The following is a 27,730-nucleotide window of genomic DNA, read 5'->3' on the forward strand; positions in this document are numbered from 1 at the left end:
GACCCCCTGCATATCACAGGCCTCCTGTATGACACCAGAGCTACTTTTGGGGCAAACACATTCCAGAAAGGCATCTAGTCTTCATTAAATGACATCAGGAGATGGCAAATCCAACACTTTCCTTGGTAGCTTGTTCCTGTGGTGAATCATCCTCGCTGTTGAATATTTGTGTCATTTCTATTATGAATTTGTCTCTTTTCACCTTCCAGCCATTGGGTCTTGTTGTGCCTTTCTCTGCTAGACTAAAAAGCCCTTTAATAGCCAATCTTTTCTCTCCATTAAGGCCCTTCAACACTTCAATGAAGTCACCTTTCAATCTTCTTTTGATAAGCTAAACAGGTTGAGCTTGTTCAATAGCTCACTAGAAGGCATTTTTCTCCAGCCCTCAGAACACTTCGTGGCTCTTTGGTCATCAGACTCCTGAACTGCAGCTGGATGTGGTTCTTGTTCTTCTGCACAACATAGCTCCTGGAGAAGAGGGATCTGCGAATGTACATTCGTATGATACCTTTGTTTAACTGATGAAAACATAAACTAGACAGTTAGAGAATTGGAACCGATTTCAGCTGATGGACAGCTTTGCTAGATTTTTATGCATTTGGACAGCGAAATGTTGAGTGTTTACATTGATATCAAGCACTCCTGTATAGAGGAGCCCCTGAACATAATGGAGAATGGAAATGAAAATGTTTTCCTTTTTTTAAAAAAAAGAAAGAGGGTTCTAAGAGAACATGCGGGTTTGAACTGAAGACTACTTGAACTGCAATCAAGCACTCTAACACTGAGCAATATCCCCATGACACTAAGAAAATTGTATCATGATGTCCAGGACTTTGAAGGACAAACCCTGATTCATCGAGCTCCTTTGCCATTCCCAGACCACAGGTGGTTTAAAAATGGGGTTTGATTAAACTTCTTAAATGTGGTAAACACCACAGCTTGCACACCCACCGATATAGTTTCTCCCACTGACATAGCTGCCACCTCTTGGGAAGTGGATTAACTACACCCCCAGGAAAACTCTCTCCCATCAGCACAGAGCAGTGGTTATCAAACTGAGAGTCAGGACCCCAAAGTGGGTCATAACCCTGTTTTAATGGGGTCGCCAGGGCTGGCATTAGACTTGTTGGTTCCTGGGGCTGAAACCAAAAGTCTGAGCCCCACCACCCAGGGCTGAATCCCTCAAGCTCTGGTTTTACCCTCCCCTAACTGGGGCAGGGCTCAGGCTTTGTCTCCTCTGCCTGTGCTCAGTGTAGAGGGGCTTGGTGCATCTTTCTAGGGTCATGTAGTAAGTTGTTGGTTTTTTTTGGCAGAAGGGGGGTTGCAGTGAAAGGAAGTTTGAGAAACCCTGGCATAGAGCCTCTGAATATGTCTAGACTTGGCTCCCTGGGGGGGATCAGAGACAGAAAGTACAGCCATGGAGACACCCCACACGCGGAGCAGGCAAGAATCAAACCTCCACAGAAAAATGCCTGTTGTTTCCTAACCCATCTCCCTAAGTACTCAGCCACCACCACTTAACAAAGGGGTTTTTCTACACTATGGTTCTGGTCTCACTGAAGGGCCATTTCCAATTGTTTGCTCAGACCAGCATTAGGGAAAATGGTGCCCTGGGCAAAGCTTCTACTTTGGCACTTCCCCATTGCCCCTGGACGATCCCCACTCCCCCTTTACCACTAGCTCCTGCACTCCCAACCCTTGCACCTCCTTCACCCCTAACTCCTGCCCCCTCCTGTGCCCCCTTTGCCCTTAACTCCCTGGGCCACCAGCCATTGCCCCACTCCTGCAGCCCCTTCACATGGTTCCAGTGCTGGGGCCCTGCACTTGTTCTCCCTTTCCCTGGGCTTTGGCATCACTAGCCCCTGATTAGCGAGTAGGGTTCAGTGGTCCCCAAAAAGTGGGGCATGACTCCTAGGGGGACACAGAGGAACATTCATGGAGTCAAAGAAATCAATTGAGCTTCTTCAGTCTCTCGCTGCAGACATTTCCCTTGTTTTTAAAGGCAAAAATGCTGATCTTTCCAATGGGAGCTTCTGCTTCAATGTTCAGTTTGGGGAGGGATTTGGCTGCGCTCAGAGATCTGCCCGCGGGTTACAATCTGCGATCCGAAGGGCCGAACGCAAACAGCGTTTAGATGGGACCGTTAGTGCCGCCCCCGTGTGGCCAAAGATTAGAACTGACCAGCAGAGTTTACAGCTGGAGCCTGGGACGCTCCTGAACGAACTGGGCACGAAGCCTCTCGCGTGGGACCCTCGCTGTGCAGCAGGAGGCGGAGGGAAGCTGATTGTCAGGGCTCAGGGCAGCTCCCTGCCAGGCTGAGCCGGTGTCTGTGCTAAGCTCGGCATCAGTCAGGTGATTCTGGGAAGTTCGGGGTCCCCGGGCTCCCACAGGAGGGTGAAGCAGGTCACCCCTGGAGCAGGTTAAAGCTGCAGGTTGACAGTGGGGTTGCTGCCGCTGTGAACAGCTGCTGTAGCACCGCCTGGGCAGGACAGGGAGAGCCAGTTATACCGCCCCCCAGCCTGTATCGGGGGATGGGAGCACTCACACCCTGGGGACCCACCCACCAGAGATCTACGGGGGGGGGAGAGTGGCACCCACACACCCAGGATCTTGTAGGGGGGGACAAGGGCATCCACACTCTGGGATCCTCTGCAGAGGGACGGACACCCACACATCCAGGATTCTGTATGGGGGGCAGAGGTACCCGGACACCTGGGCGGGGGAAGGGGGCACCGAAACATCCGGGATCTTACCTGGGAGGACAGCGGCGCCTGCAGCTTGACATGAGATGGGGGCAGGGGGAGCAGAAGCATTTCCCAGTTCCAGGCTGTCCCCGTCTGGCCAAGGCACAGAGCTCACAAGCAGAGTTTAAAGCTCCAGCTGCCAGGCTGCAAAACAAGCCGGGCTCTGTGGCTGGTGCCTGTGATCCCAGCTCCTGGGGAGGCTGAGGCTGGTGGATCGCTTGAGCTCAGGAGTTCTAGGCTGCAGCGGGCTGTGCTGATCAGGTGTCCACACTATATTCAGCATCAATATAGTGATCCCGGGGAAGCTTGGGGTACCCAGGTTGTCTAAGGAGGAGTGAACCGGCCCAGGTCAGAAATGGAGCAGGTCAAAATTCCCATGCTGATCAGTAGTGGGATCACACTTGTGAATAGCCCCTCCAGTGTAGCCTGGGCAAGACAGTGAGACACAGTCTCTTTTTATACAGACACCCCCCGCAGAGCCTGGAGGGGGGAATGGGAGCACCCACATGCTGGGGATTCTGACGTGGGGGGAGGGATGCCCCCTGCCACACGGATCTTGAAAAGAGGAACAGCAACACCCACACACCACAGAGCCTGGATGGGGGCAGGGGAACCACAGACGGCACACATGGGAGCTAGTTCATGGGGTGGGGGACACACCCATATGCTCCATTGCACCATTCTTAATGAGAAGAACGGGGGCATCCACACAACACGGATCCTTAACGGGCGGGGGGACACCCACACACTCCACTGTTAACCCAGAGGGACAGGGGCACCAGACACCCCCAGTAGCATGGAGAACCCCCACATCCACCGGATCCCTCATGGGGGGTAAGACAGAGGGGATTATAATGGGGCCCAGAGCACCCACGCACCAGGGACTGTTAAGGGTTGAAGGGACAGGGACACCCACACACTGAGATCACGGCCTTGGAGGAACGCAAAACCTCCACAGAAGGACCTAGTCTGTTCCATGATGGCAGCCCAGCCTGGGTGAGTCAAAGTCTCTTTTTATACAGCCACACCCCAGAGATCCTGACTAGGGCGAGAGAGACACCCACCCACCAGAGATCCTTAATGATCTAGGGTGCACCCACACACCAGGGATTCTTATGGGCGGGAAGAATGGAGACAGCCAGACACACTGAGATCACTTCCTCCAAGGAGCCTGGGCCAGACAGGGAGACACAGTCCCCCTTCACATATCTGCCAGACAACCTTCCTCCCACTCCCTCCACACAATGTTCTTATCTGGAGGTGAAGCCAGGGAAATCCCATGGAGGATTCTTATCTGGGGAACTGGGGGGACCCACTTACCACCAGAGATTCTTAAGGGCAGGAGGAACAGGGACTCCCACCTCTGTAGCATGGGTCGCCTGCTGGGATCATCGGGGCATATTTCACCTCGTCAGTTCCCTGCCATTGCCTTGGGGGCCCCTTGTTCGCTGCCTCTGGTACCCAGTTTAGCCTCCTTCCTGAGGGCTGAAACACTTTGATCTATCTAAGGTCTGTGGGATCAATATGTGTCATGGTGTAATTCTGTGTTATTCGGGGGTCAGACTAGCTGAGCTAATGGCCCCTTCTGCCCTTAAATGCCATGAAAACATTTCCCTGGTTTCTCCTTGCACCTGACAGACACCACGGTGAGGGGCCCAAGAGAAGCTCCTGGACACAGCGCTCTGGCTCTTACGTTACTTGGTGACGTCAGCACTTTCCTAGCAAAGCTGCTGCTAAAGCGCTGGATTTGGGGAACGGTTCGGCTCCGATTCAGAGATCTGCCTGCGGGGTGTGAACCTGCCACGAGGAGTGGGAAACGGAACCAGCAACGGGAGGTGTTGGCTGAGCTCCGGGCTGCCCCCGTGTGGCCAAAGCTTAGAACTGAGCAGGGGAGTTTAAAACTGGCGCTGGGAGGGACCTGAACACGTGGGGCACGAAGGCTCCTGCGTGTGACGCTTGTTGGGTGGTCAGCTGAGCGTAGCTGATTGCCGGAGTTCAGGGCTGCACCCCGGGGTGCTGAGCAGGTGTCTGTGCTCAGGTTGGCCTCGCTATGCTGGTTTCTGGGAAGTTTGGGGTCGCCAGTCCCCCTAGAGAGAGAGGAGCCTGCCCAGGAAAGGAGGCTTTCAAAACTCTGGTACCAATAGACAGTGGGACTGCCCCTGTGAAGAGCCGCTGCAGCCCCGCCAGGGAGAGCCGGTCTCTCTTTATGCAGCCCCTCCCCCATTCCTCAGGACGAGGGTTGTGCTCAAAGATCTGTGCCCCGTGTTTTCACCTCCATGTGAAGCGCACAGTGCAAATAACCCTCAGCACATCAGCTCAGCTCCAGGCTCCACTTCCACCTGCTCAGAGCGCAAAGCTCCCAGGCTGAGCCTGAAGTTGGAAGCGGGAGACCTTGTTACCAGCCGGGCCCTGTGGCTGGTGCCTGTGATCCCAGCTCCTGGGGAGGCTGAGGCCGGTGGATCGCTTGAGCTCAGGAGTTCTGGGCTGCAGGGGGCTGTGCCAATTGGGTGTCTGCACTAAGTTTGGCATCGATATGGTGATCCCGGGCAAGCTTGGGGTCCCCAGGTTGCCTAAGAAGGGGTGAACCGGCACAGGTCAAAACTCCTGTGCTGATCAGTAGTGGGATGTAGTGCCAGAAACTGCTCCCTGTAGGACTTTGCTACCTGCAGCAGTTACTGAGGTTGTTCTTATTTGCTGACTTGTCCTAATTGGCTAAAACTTGACAGTGGTGGGGGATGGAAGCATAAAGGCTTCGTCTTCCAAGCGACCCTGCCTGGTGTCCATCTGTACCTATTACCTCTTAACACAGGATTGTAAACAACAGAGTGAGGTCATTTAAACATCATTTATTTTGCAGCTTCATTTACTGTGCTAACAATGTAGCATCCTGACACCGATACTTCTGCCCACGTGCCCTGTGGGTTGGATTCATTTTAGTGGGACGCGGGACTTGTGGAGGATAATTTAAACTCTTAATTTCCTTATGGTTTCCCTGCAATATACTTTTCTGCTGGTGCAATTTCTGACCATTGCACGTCTATTGTATTTATTACAATAGCACAAGTAAGTCACACAAGTGACATAGTCTAGGGGCTTGGCTACACTTGCAAGTTAGAGCCCATTAAAGCAGCCCCGGGTGCCCTAACTCCTGAGGTGTCCACACTCGCAAGGCACATGGAGCACCTGGGCTCTGCAGGTGGAGCACTCTGGGTAATCCACCTCCATGAGAAGCATAAAGCTCGCTGAGCCCTGCTGAAATACCCGGGCATCAGTGTGGATGACGTGTTGCATCACTGCACTATGTTTGGCATCAGGAAATGTCCCATAATCCCCTGAAGTCAAGTGCCCACTCTGGTCATTGTTTTGAAATCGGCTGCAGGCATGCGGATATCCCCTTTCAAAGCTCCGTTTCTGACAGCCGGCTGCTTATCTGCTCCGGGACAAAGCAACCATTAGTGTGGAATGCTGCTGTTGTGAATGTGTGTGAGAGAGGGGGGTCTGCTGCTGTCCGAACACACAAGACAGCATGCTGACACACTCTCAGCCCCCCAAACACACTGTCGCTCCCCCCACGTACACACAACACACTCCCTGTCACACTCCATCCCCATCCCCCATTTGAAAAGCACATTGCAGCCACTTGCACACTGGGATAGCTAACACACTGCACTGTTCTCTGTGGCATTGCCAGAGCTGCTAATGTGACCACTCCAGTGCGCTTGCAGCTGTCAGTGTGAACACACGGCAGCGGTTTCCTTGCTGTGGTTTAACTCCCAGCACTCTACCTCTGCAAGTGTAGCCAAGCCCTAAATTTGCCAGACGAACCAAACTCAGTAACTGCCCTCCACCACCACGTGCAGTGAGTAGGGGCATGGTGAAGCACACACCACACTTGCTGGCTCAGCCTTGTGCATGGTGGGGTGGCCACCTCCCCGTTGATGAGACCTGGTCCCACCATCTCCATGGAGCTCCAGTCTGCCCTGCTGCCATCCCTGTCTGTGTTGTCTTCTCTAGCAGTTGACTGGAAGGTGAGCACTGGCTGCATGCCATGTAGCCATGTTGTCTCGAAGGGCGAAAGCAGGAGGAATGGTGCCTTCATAGCCCACCTAATATTCCATAACATAGTTAAGGAAAATATTTCTCAATGACCTCTCAGTAAAAGGTCAGTAGCAGCCAGTGTCCGCATCAGTCTACGAGCATTGGTATTTTCTTGAAATTTGTCAGACCAACCTATCTAACACCTAACACCCATTTGAAGTTCTTCTTTTCACACTGTTGCTCATTCTCAGGTTCTGCTTTGTCTCCAGACAGATCCATTCTCTTTCAGGACAGCCTTGTTCTTTCTGTCTGTTTCACTCACTGAGGTGTCGGAGTAAACATTCCCCTTCCTTCTATTCTCAGACAAACACTAGTATTAAGTGTTTGCTACTGATGGGTCTAGAAAGCATTTGTCAAGTGGAAGATGCTGTTTCTGGGGGATTGCTCTGAAGATCCAGTACTTTGGGTTCAAACGTCTCCCAGCTTCCTTGGGGAACATAACACCAAGGCTTTGTTGCAATATACAAAAAGGAAGGAGTTTTTCACCCCAGATGGGACTTGAACCCACAATCTCTGGCTTCGGAAACCAATGCCTTATCCATTAGGCCACTGGGGCCCTACAGGACAGTAGAAAGAAGGATGGAAATTCCCTCTCATGATTGCACATTCCTCACATTCACTCAGAAGCCAAATACCCATTTAATGGCCTTACAGAAACGTCTGCATCCCTGGGCAGCAAGGCAACTGGGCAGGTGGCTGACAGAGCTGAGCACCACCTTTCTGCCAGCCATCGTTAGAGAAGAACCCCACCCTAGAGTCACCCCTCCCTCCTTCAGCACCTCCACGGCTGTGGCTCTGAGTGGCAGTAGGATGATTAGGGGGTGAATCCGGGGCTGGAAGGGGCGTAAGGTCGGCCTGTAAGGAGTAACCAGGTGGGGCAGACCCAGGGGGAGGCTGTGGGCTGCTGGTCGGTTGTTGGGATCCGAGCTCTAGTTCAAAGCTGCACAGTGACCTGACACCCAGGGTTATAGGGCCAACATAGTGACCCCCTTACTGGCCTCGGTGACCCCCAAACCCTTGTCACTAAGGGCATTGAGGAGTCTCTGTCCCTTAATAACTTCTGGGAGCTCCCAGCAGGCTGCGGGCGTCAGCCGCCTCCTGCCTCACAGGTTAGACTCTTGGCGCTGTGCCAGCCGCCCCCTCGCTTGCAGGCCCAGTGTAAGAAGCAGGAGGCCTGGTGCTGGCAGAAGAGGGTTTTGATTAATCCACCTCTGTGTGATGGGCACAGGACACTTCCACTCAGTAGCACAGCTGGGGGGGAGCAGGGGGAGCAGCTAAGGGCGTCGGCTTCCTCCGGTGGGGGTGTGGAGCAGCCGTTCGTTTTCCTGTTCGCACTCCTCTGCGGTGTGAAAATCGGGGAGGGGAGGCAGAAGCCCCACTTCCCTCCCGAAATGACGCCCAGTGGGGGAAGCCAGGACAACAGGGTGGGGCGGCAAGTGGTGGCCAGACTCTCACCGCCAGGGTCTAGCTCAACTTCCTCCCCGCGCCACTGGTCCCCAGTCCCCTTCCACCACCAGGTCAACCCAGGCACTAGGGCAGGAACGGGGTGAGGCAGCAAGTCAAGCTGAGCAAGGCAGGCAAAAGCGAGTCTTGTCTTCATGGGCCGCTCACAATGGCGTCCTTTAGTGTGCAATGGCTGCAAAAACATCTCGGGCAGAGAAGCTGCAAAAACATCTCGGGCAGAGAAGCAACAGGCCAAAAAACAGGCCAAAAAATTACCATGCAGTTGCCAAAGTAGCTCAGTTGGGAGAGCATTAGACTGAAGATCTAAAGGTCCCTGGTTCAATCCCAGGCTTTGGCAGGCCCTTTCATCCCTCTTTGCACAGTGGTGGCTTGTTTTCTGGGAGCACAGTGGTCCCTGCACCCAAGGTGAGTCCCTGAGCTTGGGCTCTGCAGTAGGAAAAGATATTGTGGGCTTCCGCCCCTAATTGGCTGGCCTGACATTTAACAATGAGGGACAGGAGCTGTCTCTCTTAAGTGAGTTATTGGTGGACCCAATATGGCAGGAAGAGAGTGTTCCAAAAGGGGTGCTGGGCAGTGACAGGCAGGTAGAGAGGATGAAAACTCTTCTGTGCAGCTGAGGGAGGGCAGTACCAGGGAAGGGGCATGTGTGAAAGTGGCCATGTGGAAGGGAGTTGGGGGCCCAGGAGGAGGCACTTGATGTTCATTGCCTTGGAGCAGCTGGGCTTGGCCATGGTGGGTGTTCAGGAAATGCACATTAACAACTCTAGGGTAGCTTGATGGGCAGAGGGTGATTGGAGGAAGGGCCCATCTCTCTGGTCCTCCAGGCCAGGGAAGAATGATGGGGTTGGAGTCTTGCTCTTCACATTCACGGTGTGAGTACAGAAGGTGGTGGAGCTCGGACCAGAGAGGGCATTACTGGTGGCTTTGTGCTCCATGGCACTGGTTACTGCTATATTAGTGTGTATGGTCCCCAGTTAAGGCATGAAAGGAAAGTTCTATGAAGGAACTGGCTCCCTTCTTCTAGACCGCATGGTGTTTGGTGTCGGGGGGGATTTCAATTGTTGCACCGGCCTGAGGACTGCTGGTCCTGTTTTCCCTACCGTCAGAGGAAACTCTTCTTTGATGACCACTACCTGGCACAGGTCTGTAGTGAGGTCAGCTTAGAGGACATGTTTCTCCACAGTGGAACCAGTGGAGGGTGGGCAGTAGCCTCCTATTCCTCTGACCCGAGCTCACACCAGCCGCAGAGGGGATACACCTTTCTGCGGGGACAGGCCAGGAGTCGCATTGACCGGATTTACATGAATGAGAGCACGTCGACAGCCCAGTGCAGGGTGGTGCCAATGGACTGTTCGGATCACGCAGCTCTCACCGTGTGCTCAATGTGGGCAATTCCCTGACCCAGGGCAGAGGATATTGGAAGCTGAACATCCAGAGCTTGCAAGATAAAGGAGCAGGGTGGCGAGGCCTGGTGGTGTTGGAAGAACGGGAAAGCATCAGAGGGTTCTGTGGTTACCAGGGGGATTGGTGGGAGTCGGTGAGGGAGGAGTTGGTGGCTTTGTTCCGGCAGCTGGGGAAACATCACAACATTAAAGAAACCAACAGTGCAAAGTCCTGCAGCATCGCCTGTGGGATTTCCACAAGAGCATCCAGGCAGGGGAGCCAGTCAGCGTGTGACTGTACGATCGGATCAAGCGACAGCTGCCCGAGTTCCAGGAGATGAGGCTCCAGCTGGCCGATATGAGCGGGAGCATCGAGTGAAGGGAGGAGCAGACTCCCCTGACATTTTTGCAGCCTGCAGGGAATGGAGACAAAGCAGGGGGATGCAGGGACTCAGGGCAGGACCCACAGATCCGGTAGTGCAGGACCACAGTCACTGGAGGAGGAGAGAGAGTTCTGCGAGAGGAAGCTGATGGTGGGAAGCAATAAGTGCAGAGTGCAAACCAGCCAAGAGTCACACGGGTCTAGAAAATGAAACAGCAGCAGGTCCCATGGTGTAATGGGCAGCACTCAGGACTCTGAATCCTGGAATCTGAGTTCAAATCTCAGTGGGACCTCGTGGCGATACATTGCTTTGCTACAAAGCACTGGGGCTCAATGTGTTTGGCTACCTTCTCTCAGGGTCAACTAGACTGAGGTTTTTTCCCCCTCACGCTGGGTGACTGATGCCCACCGGAGATAGGTCTTTGGTCCGGCTTGTTCAGTGGACTGGCCACTATAGGTTGGGGGTCCCAGAACTTAACAGTCTGGCTAGAGATTCCTGTGGATTGACCATATGGTTGCTTCTTGCTGCTTCACCTGATGTCCACAACTTTGGTCCCTGCAGCTGTCACACTCTTCCTCTTGCCCACAAGGCATTTAAAGGAAGGAGGGCCAGGGCCAGGCTTCACAGTCAGGGCTAGGCAGGAGGGAGGCAGAGTCCCAGGCTGGAGCCCAACACACCTCTCCTCCTCTGGGCACCTGGGGTGTTGTTCCCCCCTGTTCAGGCACCGCTGGGGCCCTGCACTTCCCACAGCTCTCCCTGATTTCAGCTGTTGGTGAGGGACCCTCACTGCTAGCGCAGACTGGGCAGTTTCTTGCATGAGAGACACTGTCCCAAAGCAGGACTAATGCTTAGAGCTGGTTATCAGTGATTTCAGATCTGTTGGTCTGCAGCAAGACTCTCCATTGAGTCTTAATCAGCTCTGTTATTACACAGGGAAGAACAAAAGGGTCAAATGGGGCCTGGAAGCCTTAAGAAGAATCCACCCCACCGAGTACAACACTTGTCGCTACCTGCTCTCAGCCCCACTGAGAATGTTTTGGGGTCACTCCTTGGCTTTATCAGCCTAGGGGGGTCTCAGAGATTCTTAATTAATAGGTGCTCCAGTGGCGCAATTGGTTAGCGCACAGTACTTATAGGGCAGTGCTGAGGAGCTATGCTGAGGTTGTGAGTTCAAACCTCACCTGGAGCACTGGTTTTCATTAGCCAAGTAGCATCACCCCCTTATTTGGCCCTGTGGAATGTAGAATTCCAGCCCAGGGACACTGAGGAGGGGAGGAGTCAGAAATGCCCCCTTCACTTATTACCTCCTCTCCAGAGCACAGGTCAGAATCTACAATCCTTTCTCCCCCACCAGCCCCTGTGCCAGGATCCCTCAAGCAGAGCCTGGAGTCCTGCCCATGGCATCTGTACTATTGACAAACACTAAGTAAGGGGGACAAAACACTCAAATCCCACCTGGTGCGGGGAGCCAGGTTTGCTCTTCAAATTCTGTCGTTGGTACATTTCCAGGCCTGGGAATGTCCCACAACAGCATTTAATGGGAAGCTGCCTGCAGAACAGTGACACTGCACAGAGCTCCTGTGGAGGAGGGGTGGGAATTAGTAACATTTTGACGATCGTTTGGGAAATGAGCCTTTGCTGACAAGGTTTGTCTCTGTTCATATTTCACCTTCAGGTGTTATGTTGAGGGATCTTTAGTGTATTTTTGTGAGGTTAATAACTATCTCCTCAACTTTATTTACTCAACTTAAAAATTGGTGTCACTTGATTTTTGCATCTCCCTGTGAAAATACAACTGACAAGTGTGGCTTTCTACAGGGGGTCATGATGTTAAAGTTAAGGAATTCAGTCTCTGTACTTCTGGGGGGGTGGGTGGCTTTTTTACAGCTGCCTCACTGCCAGGCACACTGGGCTGTTAGCTGCACCCACTGTCCTTGCCAGGGGCCCCTGCTGAACCCTGGGCGGCTGCACTGCAGGGCTGGGGTGACTCTGCAGGTGGAGAAGCTGCTGTGGAGCAATGTAGAGCAGGTGCAGGAAGGAGACGGGGTCACTATTCTCATGCTGAACTGCACAGTTTTCCAAATTTGGGACTAGATTCATAGATTCATAGACTTAAGGTCAGAAGGGACCATTATGATCATCTAGTCTGACCTTCTGCACAATGCAGGCCACAGAATCTCACTCACCCACTCCTGTAACAAACCCCTGACCTATGTCTGAGTTACTGAAGTCCTCAAATTGTGGCTTAAAGACCTCAAGGTGCAGGGAATCCTCCAGCAAGTGACCTGAGCCCCACGCTGCAGAGGAAGTCGAATGTCCGAGAACAATTCTAGGGGAAGGTGAACGCAGAGCAATGACACTGGAGATGCCCAGACCTCCAATAGGGGCAATGTGGAAATTAATAATGGGAAGATCATTTGTGAAATTAGTCGTCACTGACAAGATTTGTCTCTGTTTCTATTTCACGCTATGGTGTTAGTTAGAGGAATCAGTACAGATTTTTACTATATTAATTAAACACTTAATTCTATTTAATCAAGCCAAAAACTTAGTATCACTTATTTTTTCTCTGTCCTAGCAAGAATGAATTGAATTTTGTGACTTTCTGGAAAGTGCAGCGAGATTAAATGTGGGAAATTCAGTCTCTGTGTTTGTGAGCTGATGTTTTCCTCTCACAGATTAGTGCCTGCATTGAAATACCCAGAGGGATCTAAGGACTGGTGTACGCTGGGCACCGAACTGGCAAAGCGATGTCTCCCAGGGTGTGACCCCCCAACAAACCCATATAGTTAAGGTGACCTAAGCCCGGGCTAGTGCGAAAGAAAAGGAAGAATTGTTCTGTCCATGCAGCTATTACAGGGATGGGAAAATCCCTCCAGTCACTGTCTACTCCAAAGTGCTATAGCAGTGCCACAGCAGCGTTTTAAGTGTAGACAGAGTAAAACTAGATTTATCTCCAGTTCGCACTGTGGATGCTCAGGCACTAAGACTACAATAATAACAACAGCAGCACAGTGCTTGCGTAGTTGGCAGGATTCGAACATGCACAGGGAGACCCCAATAGATTTCTAGTCCATTGCCTTAACCACTCAGCTACAACTACTTGACATGCAGTTGTTTCACTGCAGGATGATTTTGTTCTCACTAAATTGTCACTTCAAATTGTTTGCTCAGACCAGCTTCCCCAGCACACTCACGGCTGCGCATCAGTGTAAGTGTGTCCTGGGCTGAACAGCGAGAATTCCTGCCCATTTCCCTTCCGGGTGGAGCAGGATGAGAGTGTGTTTGTGTGAACGACATTGCTGTAGATTGTTGTTCATTCCCCACTCTGACAATTCAGACAGTCCCTTTCCTAGTCAAATCTCCAGCACATCGTTCCAATAGCAGGGGGCAGGATTTCTCTGGGGCACTGAAATTTTTCAGAGGGCTGGTGCGTGAACTCAGCCTTGCATTCCACCCTTGATGTTTGATGGACTAACAACAGCAGCAGAAAGAAAGAAAGAGCGGAGCCAATATCTCCCTGGCAGGGATGCAGGTGCCATGACCCCTCTGTCTGACCATCGCCATTGCAGGAGAAAAAGGTTCACTGGCATCGAATGCCCTGGCTCAGACCAGAGACACAGGGAGGTTTTGCTGTTTATGGATCTGTGCAAAGGAAATTTTGTCCCTGTGTGAAACTGAGGTCGGAAATGAAACGTCCACATGGTGGCCCAATGCTCTATGGAATGTGGGTGAAGGACTCGGGCTGAGAAATGATTTAACAGGGGTTTGTTTCTATTTATTGCCCTGTTTAAAATCTATGGCTAAAAGGCAGCCACTGTTGTTAGTACTTGTACCTGTGTAGGGACACCCCAGTGGGTGTCAAGTCCATTGTCTTCACCAGGGGCAGTCGATTATTTTAGCAAAGTACAAATTTCTTGGTCAAGGCCTAGGCTCCAGAGAAAACAATACACTGCTGATAAGAAGAAGTACATCAAAAGGTTTTGCAGCCACCATGGGCATAACTATGATGTGTCGTGTTTCACTCTTTATACCTGGCGCCACCTTCTTTCCCTTTAGCCTTGTAGTTGACCAAGGGCAAAGCTGAACATCTCCTCAGACACCAGGGAGTGTTTATGTCCATTCCTGCGAGCTACACAGGGGTTTGATGTTGCTGCTTTCAATCCTCTGGCTCTGCTGGGATAAGGAACAATTCAGGCTGTCACTGAACTGAAGGAGGAAGATCAGTTTTTGACCGGGAGAGGGACGCCTCCTCTTCAAGGTGTTTGTCTGGCTGGCAGCCCTGGTTCCCAGGTCTCGCCCGTGGGGCTCCAGCAGTTTTGGGACCAGGTCACTCCCTTAGCCCCACCTGCTGCCCCCAGGCGTTTCCCCACAGGGGCCCCGTCAGTGCAGTGGAGCTGAGCAGCATCTGCCTGCTCGCTCCAGTGGCTGCCGGCCCCTCCCCATGGCAGGGCAGGGTGGGGCTGTGCCTCCGCGCGCTGCCCCGGCCTTTTCACCCCTGCAGCCAATGAGACGCTTCGGGGGCGGTGTCTGGGGGCAACAGTACATGGAGGCCCCCCAGCCTGCCCTGCCTTGGAGCCTCCGGTAAGTGCTGCATCCCTGACCCCCTCCCAGAATACCTCTTCCCTCTCCCAAACTCCCTCCCAGAGCCTGCTCCCCCTTCCCACACCCCCCCACCTGCCCCCAATCTCCCGCCCAGAGCCTGCAACCCCACCCCTCCTCCTGTTCCCGCTACCCCCTGCCCCAGCCCAGAGCCTGCACCCAGCACCCAAACTCCCTCCCAGAGACCAGCCTTTCACCCCTTCTGCACCCAAACTCCCCCCAGAGCCTGCACCCCAATCCCCAGCCCCAACCCAGGACCTGCACCCTAGACCTCCTCCCCCCACCCAAACTCCCTCCCAGAGCCTTAGGCAGGTGAGGGGCAGAGTTTTGGGGGATGGGTTCTGGGCAGCATGAGTGACATTATTGGCCCACTGGGAGGACTGGCACCGGCCCTAAGGTAAATTGAGGTTGAGACCCTGCTTTAAGGGATTGGAGCAATGCTGGAGAGACTGACGGGCAGGGAGCTGGGGAGCTGTTTGTGCTCCAAGGAGAGTTGTTGTTGTGGTCTGGTGACATGGAGCGGGGGTGGGGAGTTTGTAAGCTGTGGTGTTTGTATAAAGTTTACTAACCCCCAAGTTAAAAAATGTTCCTGCTTTGGGCAGGGGCGGTTCTAGGAATTGTGCCACCCCAAGCAGAGTGGCATGCCGCGGGGGGCGCTCTGGCGGTCGTGGCTCCGGTGGACCTCCCGCAGGCACGCCTGCGGATGCTCCACCGAAGCCATGGGACCAGCGGACCCCCCCAGGCATGCCTCCGGGAGGTCCACTGGAGCTGCCTGCCGCCCTCCTGCGGCACGCCGCCCCAAGCACGCGCTTGGCGCGCTGGGGTCTGGAGCCAGCCCTGGCTCTGGGCTGTACATGACACTCTCCGTTGTGAGGGTAGCGCAGTGGGTGAATGTTTCCCTGCAGGATAATAGGTTTGTAGTTCCAATCCAAGTGATTCCCTTTAAAAACTTTTTCGAATGAAAATCGATTTCCAGACCCATCTCCAGTATGTTCAGAAGTTCGCTGAATGGGGGCAGGGGGCTTGAAATGAATTTAAACACTCAGCATTTTCCTGTGCAAATGAATAAAGACCTAGCAGAGCTGACCAGCAGCTGAAATCAGTTCCAGTCCTCAGCGTCTCTAAGAGGGACACTCGGTAGCTGAGGCATGTGGGACACCTCTGTGGTGAGGACAGGTGAAAAAATGCTGGATTCAATGAAAGCTGAGACCATAGGAGGGGAAGGTGAACGGCAGCACCACACAGGGTCATAACACTCAGACACGGGGCTTCACTGTCACTGCCCCTGTGTTTTCCATCATTTCTATCCTAAGGAACACACCCTCCCCCTCCCCCACACACTGTCACACACAACCTTCTCCCCTTGAGCCCCATCCCACCCCTACCCCTCTCCCCCCCACACGCCATGGGACACAGCCTCTCAGTGACTCACCCAGATGGGGGCTTGTCTCTGCATCTCCCCAACAGGGGAGCAGGGAGCCGAAAGGGCCACAGGAGACCAATGGAGCTAGGCAGGAATAGAAAAGACTTCCCCTCCCTTCCCTTCCCTTCCCTTCCCTTCCCAAGAGTGCCGTTAATCTCACCCATGAGACATTCCAGCACCGGGTGGGCTCAAAGCACCAACCTTCCCCTCAGCAATGGAAGGGGAACCAGCTCTATCACATGGAAGGAGGCTCCCCACCTCTGCTGCTGCCATCCTGCAGCCTTTAATATGGATTTGTTTTAGCTAATGCAACCCCCCCCCCCACTCCACTAATCCATACATGAAACATGGAGACAAACACCTGAAAACAGGGCCCAGTGGTGCAATGGGTTAGTGCCCAGTACTTACAGAGCAGTGTTGAGTGGAGTCATGCTGAGGTTGTGAGTTCAAACCTCACCTACAGCACTAGTTTCCTTTAAGCAAATGGCTTCTGCCAATCATTTTGCCCTGCAGAAAATACAATTGCAGCTCAGAAGACACCGAGGTCCCCTTGCTTTACAGAGAGCAGGGCAGAGTCCACAGATCTACCAGGCTCTGCTCTCCACCAGCCGCCTGTGTCAGGAGGGGTCAGGCAGAGCCTAGAGCACTGCCCCCGACTCCCCCTCAGTCTTTGCTCCCCAAACCACCTGTGTGCTCACCCTCTTCGCTGTGAGACTCAAACCCTGCCTGGCTTTTGGTATGTTGGGGTTTTGTTGTCTGTCGTGTTGATGTGCATGTGGGTCCTGTGTGATTTTGGTGGATGCCATATAGTTGTTTGTGTGTGTGTGTGTGTGTATGTGACTTTTGCATGCAGAGTGTTTTTTGCTAAGTATTCTTTTGGTATGTGGTTTTTGTGCTTTCTTGTTGTGGGCTTTTGCTGTATTTTTTGGTGTGGATTTGTTCTATGTTTTGTGTGGCTTTCCCTTATGTGTATATGGCTCTGTGTGCTGTGTGGGTTTGGTTTTTGTTTATGTCTGTGTGGGCCTGTGCAGTCTGTGATGTTCTCTTTCTCTCTATTTGTCTCTCTGTTTGTATCTTCATGTGTAAATTCACTGGAACTTTTCAAACTCTCCACAGCTTTGCCAATTTTCACCAGGAATTTTACTCATTAGCAAATTCTCACTTTTTCCCTACCAGTTGGTGACCATTGCCCCAGGGGCCTGTCAGTCTCAGGGTCCTGATTTCCCATTGACCCTTCCCCCTTCTATTGGGACTGGGAACTAGCCAACCAAAAAAAACCCACTCAGTTTTAGTAAAGGGCCAACAGTCCCCTTACACAAGCTGGGCCTGTGACGGAGGGAGAGCTCAGTGGTTTGAGTATTGGCCTGCTAAACCCAGGTGTGTGAGCTCAGTCCTTGAGAGGGCCATTTAGGGATCTGGGATAAAAATCTGTCTGTGGATTGGCCCTGCTTTGAGCCGGGGGTTGGACTAGATACCTCCTGAGGTCCCTTCCAACCCTGGTATTCTATGATAGGGTCACCAATGTTCAGAGAAACTAGCACAAGCTGGTCCCATGGTGTAATGGTTGGCATGCTGAAATCTGAGTTCAAATCTCAGTGGGACCTTATGGTAAATCCCTAGAGATCCAAGTGCTTTCCTATCTCCAGCTGTCTAAGAATGAGTTGTTTACCTTGAGCTGAGTGACTCATACCCACTGGAGCCAGGTCTTTGGTTGGAATGGGGTCTAGAAGTGGCTATGGTTTGACTGGGTGTTTGGGATTTCTGATGCCCACAAGTTTGGCCCTTGTGCTTTCTACCACACTTTTCCTCTTGCCCACATGGGACTTGAAGAAAGGAGTGTCAGCAGGGGCGGCTCTAGCCATTTCCCCACCCCAAGCACGACGGCATGCCACAGGGGGCGCTCTGCTGGTCCCGCCGCTCCGGTGGACCTCCCACAGGCACGCCTGCGGGAGGTCCACCGGAGCCGCCTGTCGCCCTCCTGGCAACCGGCAGAGCGCCCCCCGCGGCATGCCACCCCAAGCACGCGCTTGGCATGCTGGGGCCTAGAGCCGCCCCTGCGTGTCAGAGCCAGGTTTCATAGTCAGGGAAAGGCAGGAGGGAGGAAGAGTCCCAGGCAGGGACGCCCAGAGGGGGGGGGCAAGTGGGGCAATTTGCCCCAGGCCCCGGGCCCAGCAGGGGCCCCCACGAGAGTTTTTCGGGGCCCCTGGAGCGGGGTCCTTCACTCGCTCCGGGGGCCCCGGAAAACTCTCGCGGGGCCCAGGCCCCCAGAGCTTCTTTGCTCCCGGTCTTCGCTGGCCGGGGGTCCTTCCTCTCCGGGACAGAAGGACCCCCCGCCGCCGGGTCTTCAGCGGAAGTTAGGCGGTGGGGGGGGGGGTGGTGTGTCCTTCTGTTCCGGGACCCGCCGCCGAAGTGCCCCGAAGACCCACAGTGGGGGCTGCACTTCAGCGGCGGGTCCCGCTTCGGCAGTAATTCGGCGGCGGGGGGTCCCCGCTGTGGGTCTTTGGGGCACTTTGGCGGCAGGTCATGGAACGGAAGGACTCCCCGCCGCTGACTTACCGCTGAAGCGGGGGCCCCCTGCCGCTGAAGACCCCGGGCTCCCGGAATCCTCTGGGTGGCCTTGGTCCCAGGCTGGAGCCCAGCACCTCTCCTCCTCTGGGCACCTAGGACAGAGGTGGCTGGTGCTGACAACTCCAAGGGAAGGCTTAAAAGCCACAGAGCAACCAAGGGCAGGGCAAGAGGAGGGGAGAACCATGCCTATGCGTGGCCAGCAGACAGCCACAGGGACACCCAGCCAGGCTGCTCCCTGGCATGCTGAACACCCACTGAAAACCACCCACAGCCAACTGCTGATGCTTTGTGGCCAATATCAGAAGATGGTAGGAAAGCAGGGCCAGCCCCCTGGTGGGGCCTCTTACCGTTCCCACTCAAGGTGCTCACTTTGGCACTGGGACAGGAAATTTTACCCCAAGAGGCTTTTCCCCAGCTGGTGAGAAGCAGAGAAACACCCAGGCTCCAAAGGTGCTATGTAGCAACCCCCCTCCAGCACAGGGACAGGGGCACACTTGGAAGAGGGAAACTGCTCCACACGCTAGCCCGGGCAGCCGCCCAGTTTCTTTGGCAAGTCAGGAAGGGCAAAGGCGAGACTGGAAGCACCTGGGGCTCATGCCCCAGCCTTTGTGACACCCAACCCCCAACTCCTTCCCGGGGCTCTAGCTGAAGCCAGAGCATTGGCCTGAGCGGCCAAGAAAAGGTTCCAGCCCTGAAGGGAGCAGGACTTGCAGCACAAAGGTAAAATTGCACAAGCACAACCACACAGGGACTTGAACTCTCAATTGCCTGATCCAAAATCACACACCTTATCCATTAGGCCACATGAACAAAAGCTTTCCAAGTACTGATTTGGAAAAGGCAGACACTGTGTTTCTCAGGTCCTCTACTGAGTGGGGCCGAGACTCTCTGGGCACAAGAAGTCGAGTTCCCAGCGAGATGTGAGACAATTCTCTGGAGCCAGGTACAGGACTTTGGCAGGGAGGCTCAGGCATGAGGGACTGGGGTGCAGCGGACAGACCAGCTATCTAGGTGCTTAGATTTGGTCTCACTGAGGAGAAGGAGGAATCCTGCTGACAGGCAGTGGCTGTGGAGAAAAAGTGGGATGTCCAGGCTGCTCAGGTCTCCTTCTTCCAGCTCCTCATCTGGCTGAGCTGCTCCAACGGCCTGGACAAGTCCTCTGCATGCACAGCAAATAGCCCAAGAGCCATTTCTGCCCAAACCTGTGCTGGGGGGTGAGCGTCTGTCTTCCCTGTCCCATCTGCGCTAGAGCAGACCACTAGATTGAGAGAGACAGTCAACAACTATTAAGGCTAAGATTATATAAAGGGGATCACAGAATCTGTGACTTTCAGAGATCTCAGTGACATTTTCCGCCTCAGCCCTGGGGCAGCAAGACTGGAGCTGTTGGCCGGTGGGGGCCTCACAGCTATCAGGCACCAGTGTCGGAAGGGGCTCCCACAGGCCCATGCCACCACGGATGGACCCCACAGCTCCCAGCTGTTGTGGGTGGATCCCAGAGCTCCCAGGTACCACATGTGACAGGGGGACCCTGGAGCTCCCAGTCGGGTGACTGCGTTATAAGTCCGGTCAGCGGTGCTGCGGGGCTCAGGCAGGCTGGTCCCTACGTGTCCTAGGGCACCGCGCTGCGCCCTGGAAGTGGCCAGTAGGTCCCCCCTGCTGCACCGCTGACCACGAGCCGCCCGAGGTAAGTCTGCACCCCAACCCCCTGCCCCAGCCCTGAACCCCCCCAAACCCAGAGCCCCCTCTTGCACCCCAGAGCCCTCACCCCCCTGCCCCAGCCCAGAGCTTCCTCCCACACCTGGAACCCCTCATCCCTGCCCCCACCCCAGAGCCATCACCCCGTCCTGGACCCCAACCCCCTGCCTCAACCCACAGCCCCCTCCTGCACTCTGAATCCCTCGGCCCCATCCTGCAGGCTGGAGCCCCCTCCTCCACCCCAAACCCCTCATCTCCCCACAGCTCCCACAGGCAGACCCTGGAGCTCCCAGCAGCCATGGGTGGCCGGGGAGCCCCCCCAGCCCCACCCCACTGCGTATGGACCCTGCAGCTCCTACGAGCGGACCCCAGAGCTCCCAGCCACTGCGGATGGACCCAGGGTTTCCCAACAGGCCTTGATGGTGTGAGGACCCCGCAGCCCCACGTCGTTGCTCACAGACCCTGCAGCGCCGCAGCCCCGGGAGCTCCCGGCCGCCCCGGGCAGGAGAGGAGCCCCCGGGGCTCAGACACCGCAGGCGGAGCCCGGAGCTCCCAGTCACCGGGGGGGGGGGGTGAGGAGGAGCCGCAGCCCCCGGCCAGTGCAGGTGGCCCCGCAGCTCCCAGCCGCCGCGGGCGGGCGGACGCCAGAGCCCCCCGCTGCCATCGGGACCCCGCGGCCGCCCCGGGCAGGACCCGTCACCCCGCGACCGGCAGGAAACAGCCGCGCGCGGAAGCGCCTCGCGCCCTGTGACCCCCCCCCCGGTGCTGCGGCTTCGCGCCAGGCGGGAGGCGGCGCCGCGGCTGCGGTCTCGGTCCCTCCGCCCGGCAGCGGGACCCGCCCCGCGCGGCCTCGCGCCGCTTCTCGCGGGCGGCGCTGAGCTCTGAGCGCACAAGGCCCTGGCGGCTCCGCCCCGCATCGCTGTCAGACAACGTCACCAATGGGAGCTGAGCCCGTCAGAAACGTCAGTTGGGGAGGGCCAATGGGAGACGAGCTTTCAGAGACCCGACCCGCACGAGGGCCAATGGGAGATTAGCTGTCAAAAAACACTAGGCAGGCCGGCACCAGCCAACTAGGAACCGCCCCTCATCTCAAGGATCCAGACACCCCCGCCCCCACCTGTCCTATGCCCCACAGCAGCAGCCAGCGCCGGGTGGCTCGTGTCGTGCACCACAGCAACCCCCAAAGCAGAGTCTCAATTCCCCTCCCCCACCACTGCTGCTCTTCATTAGGTAACGAGAACCCCACCCAGACACCAAAAACGGGGAGAAACACTTTCTGCTTCACACAACCACCAACCCCCCCCCCCCAGCCCCTTCCCCATGTCTGGCCACAGGCTCCAAGCTCAGGGTGACCACACTCCCCGTCGGGGCAGGCTCTGCTCAGCCCGGCTCCCCACAGCCTGCACTAAACATGTGGGGCCCAACCCCAAAACTTACTCATATTTTACCCCAATGGCCCCAAACTGCCGCTTTTAATATGCAAATAAGCTGCTGCCACGCTCAGGCCACGCCCCAGCTCTCCAGTGGAGCCACCCGGCAGAGAACCAGGTGATATTTAAATTAGCCAGGACGTCGCTCAGTCATTGCCCTCTGCTCCCAGCAGGTGGCGCCGGAGAGCTCCGAGCTCGCTCCCTTCCCTTTCTCACGTCGGCTTCAGCCCCCGGGTTACAAACGCACCAACCGGGGAGCAGGAGTGCGGGGCTGCTCCAGGGTGACCAGATGTCCCATGTTTAAAGGTTTGGCTGGACTTTTTCTTATATAGGAGCCTATTACCCCCCACGCCCTGTCCCATTTTCCAGTTGCTTTAAGGTCACCCTATGGGGCTGCTCTGCGGGGATGGACTTGCACACTTGGGATGTTAGTGCAAAAAAGTCCTCCTGGGCTGAGTAAAGGGCAGAGACCTGCCCTTAGCCTGCCCTGAGTGGGGGTCACCCAAACCGACCCTCACTCGCCAGGCAGGTGTCACCCTGCTGCCTGGGGAAAAGGCAACATGCCCCCACTCCCAAGCTCTGTGTGGGCGGAGAGCCAATGAGAACTTCTATTAAAAGGGAAAGAGAATCAAGCCTGAGTTTGGGAAAAACCCACAACCACATTCACATCTCCACTCATCAGCAAAAACCCCACCCCAGAGTACACTGGGCAGTGCTGTGCCTCAGTTTCTCACCTTGCGGTGTGACAGGCCAATCCAATGTTCCTTTAAGAGACCCCTCCGCTCTCCTTCCCCCAATCACTACTCCCCTTGGGCAGCAAAGCCCCAGGGGTGCGGGAGGGAGGGGAAGGCATCAAGAGAAACCTCAGCTTCTGCTGCCGACACTCCTTCAACTGGCTCTCGGTTTGCCCTGTTCACTCTGCGTCGCTGCCGCTCCACGGCATTGTCCGTCACCCTGCTGCTGAGAGCTCCTGTGTCGCCACTTCCCCTGCTGCCCCCTGCCTGTCTCCTGCAGCCTCTGCGCGGCCACCTAGTGGGGGAACCTCGCTACAAGTGCAGCCTGGACAGCCACTGCTGATGGCTTTGGATCCAAAAGCAAGCCCGAAAGCCGGTGTGAATGCAAATGACCTAGCTGATGGGGGAAGAAGAGAACTGCCCATCAGTGGCAGCACAAAGGAGCTGCAAATAATGAATACATCTGGTCAGCAAACAAGCTACTGGAAGACTCAGATTGTGGCCCTCCAGGAAAGGGAGGTGAAAAAACAAGTCAAGCCTGAAAATAAGGGGGACAGGTTAACCCTAAGGAATATGTGTGTGTGTATGTACAGTGCTAAAGCTAAATCTACAGCTGTCTCTCAGCTGTTACCTGAGGATAAACTTAAAGCTTGGTACAGCAGAGAAACTATTGCAAACTGGGTCTGTTGTACAAGAGGGGAAACTGAGGCACACCACCTCATGAATTTCATAAATGACCAGCGAGTGGGGTAATTCACTATCTGACTATAGAACAAAATAAGGACAGCCTGGAGGTAATTCTTCTGTTTTTCCTGCAATTAGCAAGGAAATTTGTAAAAGGAAGTGGTATTATTATTATTAAGTACTAATCTGTCCCCACCGGGGGTGTGTGTGTGGAAATTGTTTCTTTTGTTTTTCAGACACTCTACAAGCAAGCTGGTGCCAGCAAAAGACTAACCCAGAATACCATGAATCTATGTTTTGTGGTGTTTGTCTTGTTGTTAGCATTGTTGTGTTTCAATGAACAGAAAACCTCATGACGTGGGTGGGGATGGCTTCAAAAGGCTGACCTGGGGGAAGATGTGTATGGAAATTCAAAATGCACAACTAGGAGGCCAGCACCTGTGTAATAGCTACCGTGGTATCTGGAAGTGAATCGGCAGCTAAGGTGGGCCCCACAAGCCCTATGGGAATAATGAGAAGGGGATTTGCTCGCTGGGAATCAATGGAGGGGTGTGTAAAATGGTGTAAATCCAGAGAAGATGTTTGAATGTGCCCCTCCCTGATGGCCATGGAGGAGCACACCCAGTGGCCCATGGCAAGGGGTGGACAATTGGGTGTACTGTGTATGAGGTGTTTTGCTGGAAATGTACATATTACCGGGGGCACAATTACACCACCCCAACCAAATTCCACACTACACACTGCTCTCTGGGCTTTGGCACACAGATAGATCTGTGAATCTTACTGCTGTGAATAATCGAACCAGCGCATACAACCTGATTCCACACCATGAGGTTAAGTTGGTTTGGACAATAACCCATTTCTCTGTGGACATTCAATGGACTTATGATATGGACAAAAGCACGAAAACCTGCAGCGGCAGCATATTGCAACTGCCAGCAACTGGGCATGTTAAGAGCTTGACCCCGTCGAAGGAGGAGAGGAGGTGTTTCGGTGGTGGCCAGGATGTTGGACCTTGCGGCAGTGCTCAGGTCTCTCGGTGTAGCTGTGGATTGTTACAGTGGCTGGTGTATTGCTAAGTATACTTGTGTGACGTTGCCTATGGAAATAACCTAGAAGTAATGGAGTAAGCCCCTCCCCCCTGTACTAGACAACTTGGACCCAACCTTCCTGGGCCCACTATAGTGGGAAGTCTGGAACGCTAATTGGAACAGGTGTGGCAGCCCCGTATGAGAGAAGGTGCAGGGCACTGTACTACACACGGGGCAGTGGGACAAATGGAATATCAACACCTTCCACCTTGATGCCTGGCCCTATCAGGAAATGTGTCACCACATGTCCTATGCTTTGCTAAGGGGGAGAATGGGAACAGGGACACAGGCAAGGCTCTGTGGCGTCAGGGCTGGGAGGGGGACACTGAGGAAGGAAACTGGAATCATTGCTTGCTGGAAGTTCAATCCAATAAACATCTAATTGTTTGCACCTTCGCACTTTGGGTATTGCTGCTCTGTGTGTACGCAAGAAGGACCAGGTAATGGGAGGGTGAAGGGATAAACCCTCTAAGGCTATGGCTACACTTAAACTTCAAAAGCGCTGCCGCGCGGCGCTGGCCGCGGCTCGCTTTTTGAAGCTAGTGTGCTGGAAAACTGGGAGGCTGCTGAGCCGCTCAGCTCCAGTCCTCTGCTCTCCCTGGAATATGTGGGGCGCGCGCTGGGGCGCGCGCGCTGGCGGCTGCGCGCTGGCGCGCGCTTAGCCAGCGCATGCGCAGCGCTGCAGAGGGTGTGTTTTCACACCCTGCTGCAGCGCTGCAAATTTGTAAGTGTAGCCAAGCCCTAACACACATTTTAACCTCTTCTTTTCACACTGTTGCTCATTCTCAGGGGCTGCTTTGTCTCCAGACAGATCCATTCTCTTTCAGAACAGCCTTGCTCTTTCCGTCTGTTTCACTCACTGAGGTGTCAGAGTAAACACTCCCCTTCCCTCTAGTCTCAGACAAACACTAGTATTAACTGTTTGTTACTGAGGGGTTTAGAAAGCATTTGTCAAGTTGCCATTTCTGGGGGATTGTTCCCAAGATCCAGTATTTTGTGTTCAAACATCTCCCAGCTTCCTTGGTGAAAATAAGGCCAAGATATTCTTGCAATATAGAGGGAGCTTTTTACCCCAGATGGGATTTGAACCCACAATCTCTGACTTAGAAAGCCATTGCCTTATCCATTAGGCCACTGTGAAAGAATGGAAATTCCATCTCCTAAATGGATATTTCTCATATTAACTTGGAAGCCAAATAACCTCTTTCTGTACCTTACAGAAATGTCTGCACCCCTGGCAGCGAGGCTACTGGGGAGGTCGCTTACAGAGCTGAGCACCACCTATCTGCCAGCCATCTTTAGAGAAGAAGGCTCTTTCCCCTGACAGCCACACAGCGCTGCCTAGCATCCCGAGAGCCTCCCTCGTGTTCTCCCGCAGCAGCCGCCTGCCCGTGTGGGTGGGAAAAGGGGACCAGGAAGCACTGCAGCCTCATTCCGGGACAGGAGGCCCTCACCACGCCTAGGCCTGCCTCTTGCCTTCAGCCCAGGCAGCCAGAGGTGCCGGGAAGCTCCCTGGCAGGCCGCCGCCTCAGCCAGGAAATAAGGAAAAGGGGATGAATGAAGAAGTCAGGAAATAACGAGGAAATGAAGAGGTTTGTCAAATGGGTTTCTGCCCAATTTACCATCTTCTCAGCTACCGCTCAGAGTTAATGACCTAAAGTCGACCTATCGGCATAAGTACAGATGGTTGGATGGGAATTAAAAGGAGCTGCTGTTACAAGTGTTAGGTGCCTGCAAGCAGCATGCAGACCGTTTAAAAACACTGCAATTAGAGGCTCAGATGAAACGTTTGCCCTAAATCAAAAACGACAATAGGACGACCAGCGGAACGCCACTCTGGGTACATGGCAGAGTAATGGAGGCCATTAGAGGCAAAAAGTCATTCCTCAAAATTTGGAAATCAGATCCTAGTGAGGATAATAGGGAGGTGCACAAACTCTGGCCTGTTAAGTGTCAAAGTCTAACAAGTCAGGCCAAGAAAGAATCTGAGAAGCAACATGCTAAAGACACAAAAGCTAAGCATAAATCCGGTCAATGCGAGTCCTGGTCTGTCCCCGCAGAAAGGTGAACCCCCTCTGTGGCTGGAGTGAGCTCCTCTAAGCTGACTTCACCACAGACCTGTGCCAGGTAGTGCTCATTGTAAAAATGTTTCCTCTGATGGTTGGTAAAATGGGACCAGCGGTGCTCAGGCCGGCTGACAATTAAAATCCCCCCCAACACCAAACATCATGCAGTGCAGAGGAAGGGAGCCTTTGATCTTTCCTCTCATGCCTTAAGTGGGGACCATACACACTAATATAGCAGTAACCAGTGCCACAGAGCACAAAGCTACCAGTAATGCCCTCCCTGGTGGGAGCTCCAGCACCTTCTGTACTGGCACCACGAATGTGAAGGACAAGACTCCAGCCCCATCATTCTTCCCTGGCCAGGAGGCCCTTCCTCCAATCACCCTCTGCCCATTGAGCTACCCTAAAGTCATGAATGTGCATTTCCTGAACACCCACCATGTCCAAGTCCAGCTGCTCCAAGGCAGTGAACATCAAGCGCCTCCTCTTGGGCCCCCAAATCCCTTCCACCTTCCACACGGCCACTTTTACAGATGCCCCTTCCCTGGTACTGCCCTTGCTCAGCCGCACAGAGGAGTTTTCACCCCCAATCCCTGCCCAGCAGCCCTCTGGCACCATTCCTGAGGGTCACCCTGCCTCACTCTCTTCCTGCCATGTTGGGAATGACAGCTCCCATCTCTCCTTGTCAAAGGTCAGGTGGGCCAACTAGGGGCAGAAGCCCATTCTATGTTTTCCTACTGCAGAGCCCAAGATCAGAGACTCGCTTTCAGTGCCACCCAGAGGGGAGGCAAGCAGGGCAATTTGCCCCAGGCCCCACAGGGGCCCCATGAGAATACAGTATTGTAACTTTTTTTTAATGGAAGGGGCCCCCAAAATTGCTTTGTTCCAGATCTCCTAAATCTTCTAGGGCAGCCCTGCTCATCTTGTGTGCAGACACCACTATGCTCCCAGAAAACAAGCCACCACTGCACAATGAGGGATGAAAAGACCTGCCAAAGCCTGGGATTGAACCAGGGACCTTTAGATCTTCAGTCTAATGCTCTCCCAACTGAGCTACTTTGGCAGCTGTGTGGCATTATTTTAGCCTGTTGCTTCTCTGCCCAGGAGGTTTTTGCAGCAGTTGCACACAAAAAGGACGTCATTGTGAGCGGCCCATGAAGACAAGACTCACTTTTGCCTGCCTTGCTCAGCTTGACTTGCTGCCTCACCCTGTTCCTGCCCTAGTGCCCGGGTTGACCTGGCGGTGGAAGGGGACAGGGTGCCAGTGACGTGGGGAGGAAGTTGAGCTCGACCCTGAGCTAGACTAGACCCTGGCAGCAAGAGTCTGGCCACCACTTGCCGCCCCACCCTGTTGTCCTACCTT

The 27,730-nt window shown here is 54.3% G+C and overlaps 5 non-coding genes across 5 annotated transcripts; 3 read left to right on the forward strand and 2 right to left on the reverse strand.

Moving 5' to 3' along the window:
• Positions 1-7,325: 7,325 nt before the first annotated feature.
• Positions 7,326-7,398, reverse strand: TRNAR-CCG. The gene has a single exon. It is a non-coding gene; the product is annotated as a tRNA-Arg (tRNA).
• Positions 7,399-8,570: 1,172 nt separating this feature from the next.
• TRNAF-GAA lies at positions 8,571-8,643 on the forward strand. Its single transcript has one exon. It is a non-coding gene; the product is annotated as a tRNA-Phe (tRNA).
• Positions 8,644-10,291: 1,648 nt separating this feature from the next.
• On the forward strand, positions 10,292-10,363 carry TRNAQ-CUG. Its single transcript has one exon. It is a non-coding gene; the product is annotated as a tRNA-Gln (tRNA).
• Positions 10,364-11,168: 805 nt separating this feature from the next.
• TRNAI-UAU lies at positions 11,169-11,260 on the forward strand. The gene is given in 2 exon segments: positions 11,169-11,206; positions 11,225-11,260. It is a non-coding gene; the product is annotated as a tRNA-Ile (tRNA).
• A 16,097-nt stretch (positions 11,261-27,357) lies between these two features.
• TRNAF-GAA lies at positions 27,358-27,430 on the reverse strand. Its single transcript has one exon. It is a non-coding gene; the product is annotated as a tRNA-Phe (tRNA).
• Positions 27,431-27,730: the final 300 nt, after the last annotated feature.

The sequence above is a fragment of the Mauremys reevesii genome, linkage group 12, assembly GCF_016161935.1.
Source record: "Mauremys reevesii isolate NIE-2019 linkage group 12, ASM1616193v1, whole genome shotgun sequence".
Lineage (NCBI taxonomy): Eukaryota > Metazoa > Chordata > Testudines > Geoemydidae > Mauremys > Mauremys reevesii.